Genomic DNA, 16,325 nt, shown 5'->3' with positions numbered 1-16,325 from the left:
GTTTCGGTGTTCAAAGTAATATATATATATATATATATATACATATATATATATATATATATATATATATATATATATATATATATATATATATATATATATATATATATATATATATTTTTTTTTTTTTTTTTTCATGTATGATTTTCTGTCTCCCCTAAATTCCATATTAGTTGCAGAATTTAGCTATTCCTTTTAGTCTCAGATGGCCGAGTGGTTTAAAGCGTCCGCCTTTGCCGATCACATCTGTCTATGTGGGTTCGAGTCTCGGGCTCAGTCAATGTCGGTATTTGAGATATCAGTCAGTACAGTAGCTTCCCGTGGGTGATTCGTTCTTACCAGGGCTTAGCCAGGTTCTTCCTCCACCATTTTTACAGGCCGCCGTGCATAGCCTATCATACGTTGAAAAATGTCATTGAACCCAAAGAAACAGAAACTAGTTTTGGCGTTATTGTGTAACATTTCGGTCCATATTTTAGTCTCGGCCAAAGTCCATGTTAGTTTTGGAATTTCAAAATTACTTTAGTCTCGATCATTGTAATGTTCAGGTTTTTATCTAATCTCCGCAAAATGACGCAGTTATTTCGTAATTTTAGCAATACTTTTGTTACGTTCATATATGTCTTATTACGAGTTGCATCCCTTGTTTATGGCTATTTATAACATCAGTACATTATGTGTAAATTTACTAACACCACCAACATGCTAGTACTGCCATTATAATCGGAGTTATTGGCAAAGCTTTATATATAGATCTCAGATATATGCTTGAAATCACTAATCATCATTCTGTTCAACGGAATTCCCTTCCTTGTTTGGTTTATTTAAGGGGGGTGTTTGCAATATTGGGCGATTGTGTGTCTTAAATGTGTGTTAATCTGCATTACTTTTCTCCGAAATGTACATCTTACCCATGCCCATTTGTTTGTAGGTTTGGTGCTGGTACTCTAACCATACAACCAACCGGCCTCCTTATAATAACTGTATAGGATGTACAAACATATATTATATGCATTACTGCATACAGTAATATTAATAAAAGAGAGCTTAATAAGTTTAGTCTTATTGAATATACATACACGTTGTACGGATTTGTTCGGAAGACCGAGCATACAAATTAAATTAATAGATGCACGTCTGTTAAGCTCATCTACGTCACCCGATTTGAATAAAAGATGGAATGACAGTGCGACAGTTGTATGCTACCAGTAAAAACTTGCTACATGAAGGAAAGTTTCAATGAACACCAAAATAACACCAGAAAACGTAATGTTCATATCGCAATTTTTAAAGCTGTTTACACTATATTTGCAAGAGAACTTTAAATAATTCTTTCTGAGATACATTTACTTTTATCGAAGAATTTGTACACGTGCAGAATACATGTTGAGAGTCAGTTGTTTATTGAAAACAGCCATATCCAATCATATCCCCAAAAATCCATGAATGAGGCTGGTTGACATGTGGATGGATTCTGTCAATTAAACAATACACAATTTCCCCTAGTGAAAGAGTGGGCAAAGGTTTAATTGAACCAATTAATTTTCATTGATGGAAGAACGAAAAATATTCATCTCTCTATATCTGTAAACTTTAGTACATTACCATCTCACGATGACTCTGAACTCTGAAAATGCTATATGTTACAAGGTTATCAATAGCAACCAATACGGAATAACTTCAAACAAGAACGTTTCTATAATACGATACTGAAATAAGATTTCTTTAAAACTCCTCTTTTGTGCAGATTATATTGTTGTAATAGTCCGGATGGATACATTTTATAACCGCCAGGTCCAGATCAAGTTGACTGGAAAAAAGAAATTGGGCTTAGGGAATTCGAACCTGCTTAAACATATAACAATATAGTGTCACCTCAACTTTTAATTTTTACAAATACAGCTGAAATTAAATTTCGGATGTTTTTAAAAAAGAATCATGTTAATTGTTTTTTTGTTACAAATAAACAGCTTTCGTACTATTTTGTGCAACATTCTGTGCTCATTAAAAACGTATGCCAATAATTTAATTAAGAAACATATATCTAATGGTAGATAAACAAAGGAGAAAAAAGAAGAGATTGAATTCATTGCTCGAGAAATGGATACATACCTATGTATAGATTAAGATATTAAAGCAATCTTTGACATGTCAACTTTTGAAAGGATTAGTCATAAAAGTAGGCTGGGCATTTTCTCTGGCTGACATAATGATCAATGCAGAGCCTACTCCTGCATCAGTTGATATATTAGTCTTTTACATAGTATGATGCACCTGTCTTAATATGGAAAATTTCAAATAAAGTCATTAATTTCCCAAATGAGGCTATTTCACGGACCTGATTTCTCCATGAGGAGAGTCCATCGTCTGCCATCAGATCATGAGATGTTGCTAGATCATATTGCAAAAGTGCAATACAAGTTTCGTTGCACATTCTGGTAACAGGCTCCATATTTTCTCTGTCTCGCTGAATTCCTGTGACAGACCTCGATGTCGGTTCCGAGCTTATTTCGGCATTGTACCCGTCTGAAACTATATCGATCATTGTACACACTTCACCATCTGTCATCTGTCTATTTTGATGAAAACACGAGCCATCATCTTTCACCATGTATCCCTCTGGAATCTTGTTTTCTTTTTTCAATTGATTTAAAAGATCTCTTCTCTTTGTGCAGAAGATGTCACGTAAGTCTTTTGGGGACTGTTCTATAAACGTTTGCTCAGGTCCCTGGGGCCCTGTCTTTTTTGGTGTCACGTACCCTTCTTGAGCAAGTTTATCACTCGCACTAAATCTTCTATCTGCTGCACCCAAATTTGAATACGTTTCCCGACATGAGGTGTTTTTTACGACGGCATCAACAGCTTTAGTAACATGATCAGTATCTGAAGGATAATAAATTATGGATGTAATACACTCTTTTATTTCACGGGATTTAAGTCCTTTCTTTGTCAACTTCACTGCAGCCATTTAGTTTGTCTCGAAGCTGCAAAGAATGCAAGAAAATATAAGAAATAAAACAAATATAGCATATGCCAAACTACTGTGGGCTATTACTGGTATGTACAGCACCAAGCCTGACTGCTGAGTAAAAGTCTTATGTAAAGTGAAACAGAACAACAGCTATATGCATATCATTAAAGCGACTATAATAACATTTCTTCTTCCAAACACAATCACTTATGAACTGACCAGAATTTCCCCTACATTCCACTATGTAAAAATATTTCGGACATTTCCTGTGTTGTGTGCAGTTCAGCTTTGTTCAAGCCGTTGTCTAGTCCATGCATTCTCACCATTGCTTGTGATACCCTCCCCTACCCCTAGTTTTCTTCAGTACTTAAATGTTTTCAACAACTATGACCTTGTACTTCATACCCGCTTCCAACGGGCATGTATGGAGGAGTATAGGCTGCTGATTTTGTCATAGTAATCCTGAGATCAGACTTTTCGAGTTTCGGTTATGTTATCAATTTTCCTAATAGCGGCTACAAACCTTAGGTCGCGACCCAGATCAGGATCGAGTGCAATCCTCAATAGGGTCGCGAAGAGTCATCTGAACAAATTTTTATTTCTTCATATTAATGTCATATCTTAAGCCAGAGGGTCAGGAGGTTCTTTAAGTGTCCAGTTTAATGTCGCAGCAACAAAAGAAAGTTTGGGAACCACTGCTATGTACCTTTTATCATCCCCCTGTGGCTAAACAGATAGGTATAAGATACCCTTCACAACCCATGAAAGTAGTAAATGGGGCCACATTAGGGACAATGGGACTTAGCATTAAAAACACCCCTGGGCCACTTTAGGGACAATGGAAATTTAACATGGAGAAAAACGCTGGGCCACTTTAGGGACAATGGGAATTTAACATAGAGTTTGGGTCTGTCTAGGGACAAGGGAAATTAACATGGGAATAGAGTTTGGGTTTGTCTAGGGACAAGGGGAATTGAATATGGGATTTTTTTTTTTTTAAAGTTTTTTTTAAATTTAAATTTAAATTTAAATTTAAAAAAGGGTAGGCAATGGAAAGGCTATCTCTTTTCGAGAAATATGTCTGGCCCTGAAAAGGGCCTTTGGGTTTTCTTCTTCTTCTTCTGCTTCTAATTTCTTCTTTTTCTCCACCAAGTTCTTATTTTATCTCCTACACTCTTTCTCTTCTTCTCTTTCTTTGCTTTTCTCCTGCTCTTCTTTTTTCTTCTCTTCCTCCTCTTCTTTCTTCCTCTTCTCATTTTCTTCTTCTTTTTCAATTTTTTCGTTCCATTTGCTTATTCTTATTCTTTCCTCTTCATCCTCCTTCTCCTCCTTTATCTCTTTCATGACACCACTAATCTTGTCATTTACCTTTTTAAAGTTATTAATTTCCATCTTTACACGATGGGGACTACAGGAATAATGGTTTTCAACGAGTCTTATTAACATCTGTTCCATCATTCCTAAGTTGTCTAAAACGTCTTGCAATGTTTGTATTTTGTCCATTTGGTTAGAAGCCATCTTCTTTGTAGAATGGTTTGAACGACGAATACTGTGGGTTCTTATAGTGAAAGCGCGGACGTGAAGGAAAACATCCCCTACTTTTCTCATTTCAGATAATAAAACCCAAACTATACTCTCCACATACGCTAAGAAACAATAAACAAAATCCATAATCTACTATCCACACAATCGTACGTGAGCGGTTACAAAACCCAAACTATACTCACCACATACGCTAAGAAACAATAAACAAAATCCATAATCTACTATCCACACAATCGTACGTGAGCGGTTACAAAACCCAAACTATACTCTCCACATACGCTAAGAAACAATAAACAAAATCCATAATCTACTATCCACACAATCGTACGTGAGCGGTTACAAAACCCTAACTATACTCTTCACATACGCTAAGAAACAATAAAGAAACCCATAATCTACTATTCACACAAACATACCTTGGCTCTTACAAGCACCAACACACAAACACATACCCTCACACTATCATAGAAAAGAGTTAGTGTTTATATTCACACTACTCTACCTACACATTGGCAAATGGATGGTTATTTCTTTTCTAGAGTATTGGGTAGCCCTGAAAAGAGCTGATTTTTTGGAACTTCATGGACACCTGGTTAATGGTGGCACCTTCCAGGCCTGGCGCCGCATACACATCTTATCCTCCAGTTGCTTTTTACCTTTTGGGGGGAGAGAGCAGAGGCAGGATATGTGGCTTCAGAATCCCAATTTTCGGTTTCTGGGATTCTGAAATTTCTTCTTCTTCTCTCTTTTTCCTCCTCCTCCTCCTCTTCTTTGTATCTTCTCTCCTCCTCTTTGTATCTTCTTTCCTCTTCTTCTTTATATCTTCTCTCCTCCTCTTCTTTGTTTCTTCTTTCCTCCTCCTCTCTTATCCTTCCCTCCTCCACAATGGCTTCCGCGGCCAGTTCATTTAATATGCGCCTGGCATATTCCAGATGCACATGAAGTTCCAACAGTTTCTCCAGTCTCGTGTTCATTTTTGGTGTGGATCAATCAACAAGGGTAGTTGGACTGCCGAGCGAGTTTCAATTTATACTGAAAGCGCGGACGTGAAGGAAAACATCCCCTAAAACATAAAATTGATCTTACCTACATCATGACCAAAAAACAACAACGCGCGGACCTAAAAGAAACACTCACTCACTTTTTATGCTATCCATCACTATTTTAAAATTTTTTATAAATCACTTCAATAGACTATCCACATACGCAAAGCAGTCCAATCTAACCCCAAATTTACACCTCAAACACCAAAAAAAAAGACATCATTTTAATCTACTATCCATACCAACTTACTTAACCACTTACAAACACAAACACACAAACACATACCCTCACATTTTTTTAAAAAAGAGTTAGTGTTTATTTTCACACTACTCTACCTACACACATTGGCAAATGGATTGTTATTTCTTTTCTAGAGTATTGGGTAGCCCTGAAAAGGGCTGTTTTTTTGTTTGCTATGGCATTCTTTTTTAGTTTCTAAGAATGCGATGTCCTCTGAGGATAGACTTTCTGGCGATAGGTCTGCTTCTTTGAAAAGAGAAGAAGAACTCTTTGGTGTCGATACGACAATCGACAAAGCCTCTGTCAGCTTCAGGTTGCTGCTGCTGTTGTTGTTGTTGCTGCTGTTGCTGCTGTCTCTGAAGTCTGTACTTCTCTGTCCATTCTTCTTTTTCCCTGTTCATTTCTTCTCTGAAGAGCTCTTCTATCAGGTCTTCAGTGATTTTTAACATTCTCACATTCTCTATTTCTTCTGGCTTCGGTATCAGACTGTGTCTGACCCTATGCAAATTCACGTAGGCTTCGTTGAGCTTAGCTAGTGTGGAGCACATCTTCGTAGGAGGATGAGTCGACAATGGATGGTTAGACTGGAAACAACCCCGGTTCTTAAAGTCAAAGCGCGGACGTGAAGGAAAACATCCACCACACGGTTTTTGAGTCGCAACGTTTAGTGAGTGTCATGAGAGGGATAGTAAGAAATGAAAGAGCATCAATCCAACATTCTTATAGCTAAACAAAAGACAAAGGCATTTTTTTCAAAACACAACATTTTTTATTCAAAAATCACTTAACACTAAACAACAACTCTAACATTTTTAACAATAATCCAACAATATAACATTAAACAATTTTTTCAAAACACAACATTTTTTATTCAAAAATCACTTAACACTAAACAACAACAACTCTAACATTTTTTAACAATAATCCAACACTAAAAGTTTCTCCACTAGGTAAAGAGGGATAACAGTCTTCCATGGTTTCTAGTAATCTAGGATGACTTCTCTCAAACTGTTGATTTCTATGGCATTATCGAATTCTGCATACAGGATTACGTTCACCGTTTCATCAGGGTCTCGGTCTTTAAACTGAATTTCCACACGAATCTGGCCGGATTTTATAGGGTGGAAATGTCCCTCGTCGCTGCCTTGGTCTGGAGTGAAATCGAAAGCCCACAAAGCGTAGCCTCCTGCATAATCCTCGTACGTAATACCGTGACTGGTATTGGTTCCTAACTGTCCGGTGGCTTCGTACAGGGACAAGTACGATCTCAAGTAATTCTTCTTGGTAAAGTCAGGTTCGAAAGGTCGGGTACACAAGGTCTTGCCATCGCGACTGACTTCGATTTTGGACACGCCAAAGTGTTGAAAGTAGAAAGGATTTTTTTCGGCAGCTCCGTTGAAGGCTGTATTCTCGACGATACCAACGATCAAACGTTTGGGTAACTGTCCTTGGAACAGATGATCTTCGATCATGGATCGCTGTCCCTTGGGAATGGTGAAGGTTTTCACTTCCACGCGTCGTATGGGATACTTGGCAGTCGTTCTGCTCAACGTCTGACTGATGTCGTTTCCCACTTTAGGTAACACTTCCACACGGCGTACGTAGAGTCTGGCTTCTAGGATTTTGGTTTTGTAACCGTCACTATCAGCCATCAAATGGAAAGCGGCACTGCTACGATTCAGTCTCAGGCGGACATCCACCCCGTTCAGCAAATACTTTTCTTGCAACCACATGTCCAAATGCAAACGATCCATCAGTTCTAAACTTGTGTCGGCTCCCGTGATTCTCTTTCTTCGTTCTAGAAATCCATCATTGTTGTCTTTCTTTTCATCAGGTTCCAATATTTCAAACTTGGTAGGTTCATCAGCTTCCCATACCACACAGGCATTGAGATGAGTGTTCTTGGCATCTATTCCGTACGTCAAGAGATTTTCCAGGTAGGCACGATAAGGGTAAGTATCCATGCTGCTACTGACCAGTTTGTTATTCAAGTACAAGTCCACTCCACTGAACAAGGAATGCATGAAATTGTTGACGGGAGCTACTGCTTCATCGTCTATAGCACCTCCAGTCTTATCTAGAATTTTGACTTTCAGGTACAAGTAACTGCTATTCAGATCGATGTAATCTTCGGGCTGTCCTTTGATTTCAAACTCGATGGGAGCGGAATCGGTCAGTGAGGAGACGGGGTGAAATTCCACCCACTGGGATTCTTGCATCGTCATCATCGTGGGGGGCATGGCAAACAGATCCAGTTCCGTCTTGGAACAAGCGCAAGATTCTCGGTGCATCATTTTTTTGTCTCTTTTCTCAATAATCGAAAACGTCTAAGTCTCGAACGGTTCTTCTTTTCTTGGCCTTTCTCGCTTGAAGTCTGGTGAAAGGGTGTTTTCTTCGTCGTCTCTTTCTGCCTTGTCCTTGCTGAATGCCTGACTCGGTAGCGTGCAGGGCATTTATAGGTGTTTCTCGTTGGCCTAAAATGTCTTTGCCCGTTTGCAGCAAGACATTTTTGCCTGCCCTCATGAAGGCTTCTTTAGGGTTTTGTTTGTCGATGATGACATTTTGGAGAAATTCTTTGCCTTGCGTCAGTGCCGCATCTTTCAAGGCGTGCAATCCGCGTGTCACCATCGGTTTCAACACCGGGGCCACCGAACGAAAGGCCGATTTTAACATATCTCCTAAGCCGTGTCCTCGCTGTCGAGCAACCCCTCGGTACACTGGATACATGACTTAAGAGTCGTGAGAGAACCGTTTTCGAAAATGGAGTTTCACCGTGACTTTTCCTTTGGTGAATGGAATATTTTGTCCCAGATCTCCTTTTATAGCAATGTTGACCGTGTCCAAATACGACTTACTGACAGGCAAATAGTGAGGATGGACAAATTCGCGGTGGACGTGGTAAGTGTTTCCACCTTCCTCGTCAGTGTTCGTGGCAGAATCCACTTTGAAAGGAATGACACGCAGTAACGGTACGGAGGTGTGTCCTACCACGTTGTACTCCACCACATCGGAATACACGAACATCAAATTCAGTCCTTGGTTCAGTTCTACCGGGGCACGAAATAACTTGCTAAAAGACTCGTTGTCGTAAACGATGGGTAATTCGTTTTTCTTGAGCATGACCTTTCTCATGTCCATGTCTCCGCCCAACATGTCAAACAATTCAGGACAAAATAAAATGGACATGATTTTACTTCGTTCAAATTTCATCAAGAAGCGACGAGCTGCTTTGTGGTACTCCATGGTGACACTTTTGTTGACATGCTCCAAAGCTTTCAGAAACACGACATTAAACCTGGAGGCTATGGTGCTGACCAAATGTTGACCACTAAAATAATAGCCTGGGGGAATGAACAAGTGATAGGTGGTGTCTTTTGTGTACGGGTTTTCTTGTCATATTTGACATTGCTATCCATCCACTGTTGCATTTGCTCGTCATGAACTTCCACATCAAAAAAATTTTGATTGGGAAGGACATTGAGGACTTGGGTCGGGTGAATGATTTCTACTAAAGCCACTTCCCAATTGGCTTCGTGATCTAATTGGATGGCCTGAGGTAATTTGGCCGTGTAACAGCACAACGTGTTCTTGGGAAACACCTCCATGGAACTGTCACTGGGTAAAGTTAAGTAAAATTGGCTTTGGTGACTCATAATTCCAGAGTTCTGTGGCTGTCCGAGGGGTTAGTGGACGTCAGAGGCGTGTCTCCGTCTAAAATGGGGTTCTGGTTGTGGTTGAAGTGGTGACTGGCACTGGCACTGGACACAAGGTTCCCGTGGTTCCCGTTCGAGGTGAATTTCAGGGAGGGATTAGGAAGCAGGTAACCGATGCAACTGCTCAATAAAATGGTCCACAATTGTTTGTCTCCTTGTTGCAAACTCAAATTGGCGATGGCTGCCCCGATGACACAATACACCACGAAGATTAGGCAGAAAAAGACGATTTGCGTTTTAGGCACACGTTCTCCACACCACACCCACAAGGGTTGTTTTTGTAAATCTTGCACAGAAGAACTAGGTGAAGGAGGAGTGGTCGACGTAGCTGCGTCTGTGTGAAAAGGCATGATGGTCACTTCTTTTTATAGTCGATGACTTGCGAAGCTTCGATCCAAGAATCAAAACTGGGTGGATATCCTTTCCAACGTACTTTGACTTCTTTGACACGTCGTTTGCCCACTTTACGGGTTCTGCGTTCGAGAATGCTTTCGATGTCGTACACGTCGTCTTCTTTTTTGGTGACGCGTTGTAACTCGGGCAAATAAAACGTTCCTTTGAGCACTTCTCCGTTCATGTCTTCCAATTTATAGACGGCAGGATGACGGCCATGCACTCGTCCAGTGACGCGAAACAATTCGGTCGTCCAGTTAGGTAAGTAACCTTTGTCGAAAGTGCGTTTGGTTTTGCCAATGCGCACCCAATCTCCTACGGCCAACATTCCACTTTTCTTGGGGACAGCCTCGTCGGGGACGTACCAAACAGGCGCTCAAACACCAACACTTCGTTGTCGGGAGTCACGTCTTGCGGGGCACGTCCGATGCTTCGATGGTAAGATTGGTTGTACGCTTGCACCAGGTACGGTAAGATGTCGATGTACTTCAGAGTGTGGTGATGCGTAAAATATTTCCACATGCGTTCTTTCAAAGTGCGTTGAAAACGTTCCACGATGCTGGCTTTGGTTTCGGGATTCTCGGTGGTAAAAAAATGAATGTCACGTTTCTTTAATTCTTTTTGGAAAGCTTGGTTCAGAAATTCGGTGCCTTTGTCCGTTTGCCATCGAAGAGGGTGACGACCGCTTTGTTTCAACACTCGTTGCAGGGCTCGCACTAACTCGCTGCTCGATTTGGAAGTCAAGGGCACGACCCAGGCAAATTTGGAAAAGACGTCGATGACACAAAACAAATATTTGTAGCCACGATTGTAGCTGGCCAAATGAGAGACATCGGCTAAATCGGCTTGCCATTGATGATCGATGCCTTCCACTCGGGTGCGACTTCTGGCAAACTTGCGTCGAATGGGTTTGTGTAAAGTGTAGGTAGCTTGTTCTTGTAACCATCGTTGCACTTGAGGTAAACGGAGACTTTTCAGTCGCGTTTTGGCAGCACGATACAATTTTTGAACTCCTGCGTAACCTGCAGGATGGGAGGGATCGTAGTAAATGCTGGCTAAGACTTTTTCCATTTTTTTGTGTTGGTTGGTGTGTTAATAAGGCACCCACTCTTGGGGCATTTTCTTGGATTGCAATGCTTTGCGTGTGCGACCGGCAATAGGTGTTGAAGAGGAGGAGGATGTCTGAGCGGGGGATATCGGTTCTTGTTTCACTTCTGTCTTCACTTCTGTCTTCACTTTCTTTTTCTCTTGTGAGGAAGAAGGGGTGGCCATCATCTTTTTAATCCATCCAATTCTGGAGGTAGGTGGTGTTGTTAACTTGCGTACTTTTTCTGGTGGAATTTAAAACCCTTCTTCTTCTTCTTCTTTTCCTTTTTCTGTCTTGGTCACTGGTACTGGTACTGGTACTGGTGATGGTGCTGGACTTTTCATCAAGGTCTTAAAATCTTTCAGAGTGGGTAGAGCTGTTTCGTCTAAAGCTTTCTGGTGAAAGAGTTGCAGTCGTTGCAAGAGTTGACCGTACTTTTGCGATTTTTCTGTTTCGGACAAATCTTGGCGATCCATCAAGGACTGCAATTCGTGTTGCAACTGGGACATCTCGCTCAAATTGGGATTGGGAGGTAAATGCGGGGTGTGTTGTTCTTGCCACCGATGGTATTCCATCCATCGTTTGTAAGGCACTAAAGCTAGTTTTCGTCTTTCCATGGGGTTGTCAGGGGTCGATTCTGAGATCTTGGAACTTCCGAGGCCTTTTTATCTTGCTCCCACCAGTCCTCCCAACATGGTTCCCAAGACTCCTTTCAGTATGGGGCCTAACAAGAGAGGTAAAATACCTCCACGTTGCACTAACATCTTCTTTTTTTGACGAGTGGGAATTTTCTTTGAACCATTTGGCGAAGAACGTGACGATGTTTGCCTAAGCATTGTTTCTGGTGTTTGGACAAAGGGATCGTGCCTTTCAAAACGTTCAAACAACATTCGCACACGGTATCGATGACCTCTTTGGAGGCCGTTTGAATGAGTTTTTTTCGTAGGGGTGGAGAAGCTTTGGACAGGACAGATAACATGTCCCCATGTTTGGCTAAACGTGGTGGCAGTCCTTTCCTTTTCTTTCCTTGGGGTTTTCTGGAGGGTGACATCTTTGAGTCTTCAGGAGCACCAAAAAACACTGATACCCCGACTTGGTCACAGGCCTTTTTAATACTGGAACGCGTCGCCACTGATTGTCTTGACGTCGTATTAGTTTGAGGACAGGCATGACACGTCGTGCAGGGGTACGTAACGGACTAAATCGAGCCAGTTCTTGCTTGGACAAATCCAGTAAACTTTGTAACATGCCCGATCTTTCTTGAACTTTGATTTTGGGAGAAGGTACTTTGTGAGCAGCAGCCACTGCCACTAAATTGGAAGGTCCTGCCACTGGGGAAGTTCTTTTGGGGGTCATCAACGGAGAAGTTCTTGGTGTGATCAACGTCTCCAAGTACTCTTCAGTTCTGGGTGTCATTAACGGAGAAGTGGACAAACGTGAGGCTGCCGGAGACGCAGTCACCGCCGTGGCAGGTCGTGGTTTGCGAGTGTAAGGTTGCGTCCTGGCCGAAGTGCCTCTCTTGCGACTAGTTTTCTGTGGACTTTTCTTTTTCTGGGGACTTTTTCTCTGTTTCTTTTTCTGGGGGCTTCTTTTCTTTTTCCGGGGTGGTGGTGTCTGGTCAGAGGAGGGTCCTGCCACTGGAGAAGTTCTCCTTGGGGACCTGGTCTTTTTCTTCTTGGGGCTTCGTTGGACTTTTGTCTTGGGTATAACTTTGGGGGCATTAGGATCCCATCTTAAGAGTGAGCGAATGATGACCCCTCCTAGAGTACCACTCCCTCCAGGTTTCAAAATGATTTGTTTTTTGGTTTGAGTGTCGATGCGGGGATCGGCCAGTTGGACCAAAGCGACTTTGTTTCGATCAAAAAGCGTTTGGTTTGATGAGGAATCTGAATGATTCCTTGGAGTAATTGACGTGCCGTCACCGTGAACCATCGTAAGACTTCTTTGAGACTAGCTTCTAAGACACGAGCTCGTGTTTGTGGATCTTTTTCTCGACTGATGCCATACAAGGCACGAATCAATTTGACGGGAAGATGCGACTGAAGGGACGTCATGTTCGCACTGAGAGTGAGACAGACGAAAAAGGGTCTGAGGTTTTTATAGATTTTTTTATGTGGAGTGAAATGAAGTCGAGGACGGAGACGTGTACAGGACAGGCCCTCCGTCTTGGCACCAGTGGTGAAACAAGTGGGTACGAAATCGCAAATCCTCGGGAGTCGTAGGTTTCAAATCGACGAGTAAATAGGCGTGTGGAGTTTGAGTGGCATCGTCGTACGCCTGAGTCAGCCAAGGCGTTCCTAACTGTTTGGCTAAGACTTGCACTTGCGATTTATCTCGAGGGCTTTTAAACAAGACCACGTAATGCGCATTGAGACTGATGGTGCGATGGGCTTTACTTTGTTGAAACAAATTTTGGGTGATGTAAACGACACTGGCATTACGGTGATGCCCTTTGCGCGTGAACCACAGTTTAATTTCTTCTTCGTCTTCTCCTAACATGTCGTCAAAAATGACCAAATGGGTTTGACGGGAGTCAGAGACGATGCCGTCGTCTTCTTTAGGAATGCCTTCCACAAACACGATGGAATCGCCTTGACTTTCTCGCAAGAGGCTGTACGCCGATTGCCACTCTTTGTAACACCACACGATTCGTTGAGGGGGTCGATCGATCAAATGATGTTTATGTTCGATCAAACGTTTGACGAATTCGGTTTTGCCTGAACCGCTAGGTCCAGCAATGAGCATGTTAAAGGGATGGCGAAGATACAAAGCCTCCCAACTGGCACGATCTAAGTGTTCGTCAATGACTTTGACAGTAGAGGAAGAGGGAGCAGAGACAGCAGAGGTAGCCATAGTGTGAGAAATGTCACTTGTGACACGAAAACAAACAAGACGAGAGTTTATATACTTTTTTTCAGAACACGTTTATTGAATGTTTTTTTTCAAACATGAATACGAAAGACAAAAATACATAAAAGCCAAAGGCTTAAGTACAAGAATAAAAGGCACATGATAACCATGAACGTGGAATAAACACAAGTGTCTGTACAACATGTTTTGGGTAAAGTTCTAACCAGTTCTATAGTAGGGGGTAAGGTCACACAAGTGTCCTCCCGAAAGGGTCTTTCAGGCCTGTCCACGACAGTCCCGTCCTGGGTGACGGGTTCTTCTGGCACCGTCACTAACACGGGTTGAAAAGTAACTTTTTCTTGAATAACTCTCGTGCATACTTGGCCACCTCTTGGGTCCAAGCCAAACCAATCTGGTTTCTTCTTCGTCAACGACATGGTAAGTTACTTCAATGAACAATGAACTATCGATCTTGCCTAGGGTTCCTTTTTATATACAGACCAATACCGACGTGACCGTACGGCAACGTAAAGTGATTGGGAAGTCGCACTCGCTTCTGGTATACAATTTGATAGACTTTTTCCAAGGGTCGACTGACGATGTGGTGAGTTGGTAAACGTACAATCTTGTTCGGTTGATAGGTGGTCACTTTAAAGTTTCCATCCTCTCCCGATTGCAAGGCTTCTTTCAATACCCCAAAGTTGACCACTCGACTGGTACGATGATTCAGAGTCAGTCCTTTCACTTTGCACGTCGTGTGCACTTCTCCTTGTTTGTCCCGGTATTCGGAGCCGTAATTTTTGGGGCCGCAACTGACGAAACTTAGAATCTTGTCGTCGGGATGCTCGTCTGTCCAGGCTACTAAACGGTCTCCTTCGATGTCAGGGTGATGTTGAATCGGGTGATGGATGTAAATACAACTGTCCGTGTCAAAGTACAGGACGCGTTCTTCTAACAGTTCTAAAGCTTCGTACAATTTTAAGCGAGCATGAGCTGTCACGTAAGCCGCAATGATGACATTTCCAAAAGGGTCGTCTTGTACAAAGTCCAGATCTTCTTCGTAATTGACCAAGATCAAATCCTCTCGAACGACGTCCACGTGTTTCATGTATTTGGTTTTGTCGTGAATCATCTGGAAGTAGCGGGAAGGTTCTGTCAAATATTCCGCCTTGGGTAAACACGGTCGTTGTGCCATTTTACCCCACAAGCAATTTAACATCACTTTGGCAAACGATCGCCTGCCTTCGTTTTTTTCGATGTGGTCTAAAGAGATGCCTTCTTGTTCGTAGTATTTCTCTTTGAATTGTATTTGGTCTTCGGGAGTGTGACACCAGGAAGGATAGCCGCTGGCTTCTTGTTTCAGTTTCAAAAAGGCATCCACGTAGTCGGCGAAAATGCCTTTCTGAGTAGGGTCACCCTTGTGGTACTGTTGTGTGTTGGGAAAGTGGCAAATTTCGTACACTTCTAACAGTTGGTATCCCATGTCCAGAGCTTTGAACAATTCCACGCTGACCCAGGTTCCCGTCAAGGCACGTTCTTCCTGGCTGTGATGGCAAGGTTGGTCCTGGTTGCACGTTTCGGCACAAGTACGGCACAAGGGAAACATCAGTTTGCCTTGACAATGGTGAGGTAAGACGGGATGGTATAGGTTCGTGGGAGGCAAAACTTTACACTTAATCAAGCCTTCGTATTGTCGAATGTTTTTCAGGTCGATGTGTTCCGTCAGCAATCGCGGGTGCCCTACAGGAAAGCGACAATATTTGCACACGTAGGGATACAGCGAACACACATCCAAGTATTTGATTTCTTCTCCTTTCTCTTCGTCGGCTTGGTACAGCAAACAGGTGGCATTGGTCCTTCCTCCGTACAAACTATCCCTCGGGTTCAACGGGTCCATGAACTGGTAACTTTCCACGAGGCGTTTAAACTCGGGATCGGTTTTCATACGGTGATCGTACTCGTGTTCCCACATTTCCACCACTTGGTATCCTTGCTGTTCTAACTTTAGGCGTCGCTGACAAGTGTCCTGGTACAAGTCTTCCATGGTTCGTCGCAAAAACTGATTTTTAGTGTCACGGTCAGGGTAACAGACGGGACATCCATGAAATAAGCAACCGTTAAACTCGTACACGATCTTGGGGTTTTCTAAGTCCCAGCCATCGACCGAATACGTTCCGATGGTCTTTTCGCCTCCTCCGTTGCGGGCGTGCTGAATCCATTTGTCTTCCTTGTCGCACAAGTAATGTAACCAGCGTAGGGCTTTGACCGAGTATTGACGTTTGACAAAGTGGGTCGTTTGAGGACTGATGACAGCCACGGTGTTTTCAGGCATGAATCGTTGGCGGTACACTAAGGAACACGCTTTGGCAATGGTGCAAGCTTCTTTCAAAGGATCGACCCCTCCGTGTTCCATGAACAGTTCTCGAAATTTTCCACAGCAACGTCGTAAAATGTCCACGTCGGAACAACAATACTTTAGCAT

At 42.3% G+C, this 16,325-nt stretch overlaps 1 protein-coding gene and 1 long non-coding RNA gene across 5 annotated transcripts in view; one reads left to right on the top strand and one right to left on the bottom strand.

Annotated features, from left to right (window-relative positions):
• Positions 1–16,325, top strand: part of LOC149779083 (phosphatidylinositol N-acetylglucosaminyltransferase subunit C-like) — a 246,470-nt gene that overhangs the window by 59,992 nt on the left and 170,153 nt on the right. The window lies entirely within an intron of this gene.
• The window catches only part of LOC149779084 (uncharacterized), a 126,754-nt gene continuing 112,298 nt past the window's right edge, over positions 1,870–16,325 (bottom strand). For all 4 annotated transcript variants that reach the window (XR_016415572.1, XR_016415574.1, XR_016415571.1 and 1 more), the window contains one exon: positions 1,870–2,984. This is a non-coding gene — a long non-coding RNA (uncharacterized LOC149779084). The remainder of the gene's footprint in view (positions 2,985–16,325) is intronic.

The sequence above is a fragment of the Sinohyriopsis cumingii genome, chromosome 17 (genome assembly GCF_028554795.1).
Source record: "Sinohyriopsis cumingii isolate HCF-2022 chromosome 17, ASM2855479v2, whole genome shotgun sequence".
NCBI classification, from domain to species: Eukaryota; Metazoa; Mollusca; class Bivalvia; order Unionida; family Unionidae; genus Sinohyriopsis; species Sinohyriopsis cumingii.
The sequence above is the reverse complement of the archived record's forward strand: the minus strand, read 5'-3'. Positions and strand labels throughout refer to the sequence as shown.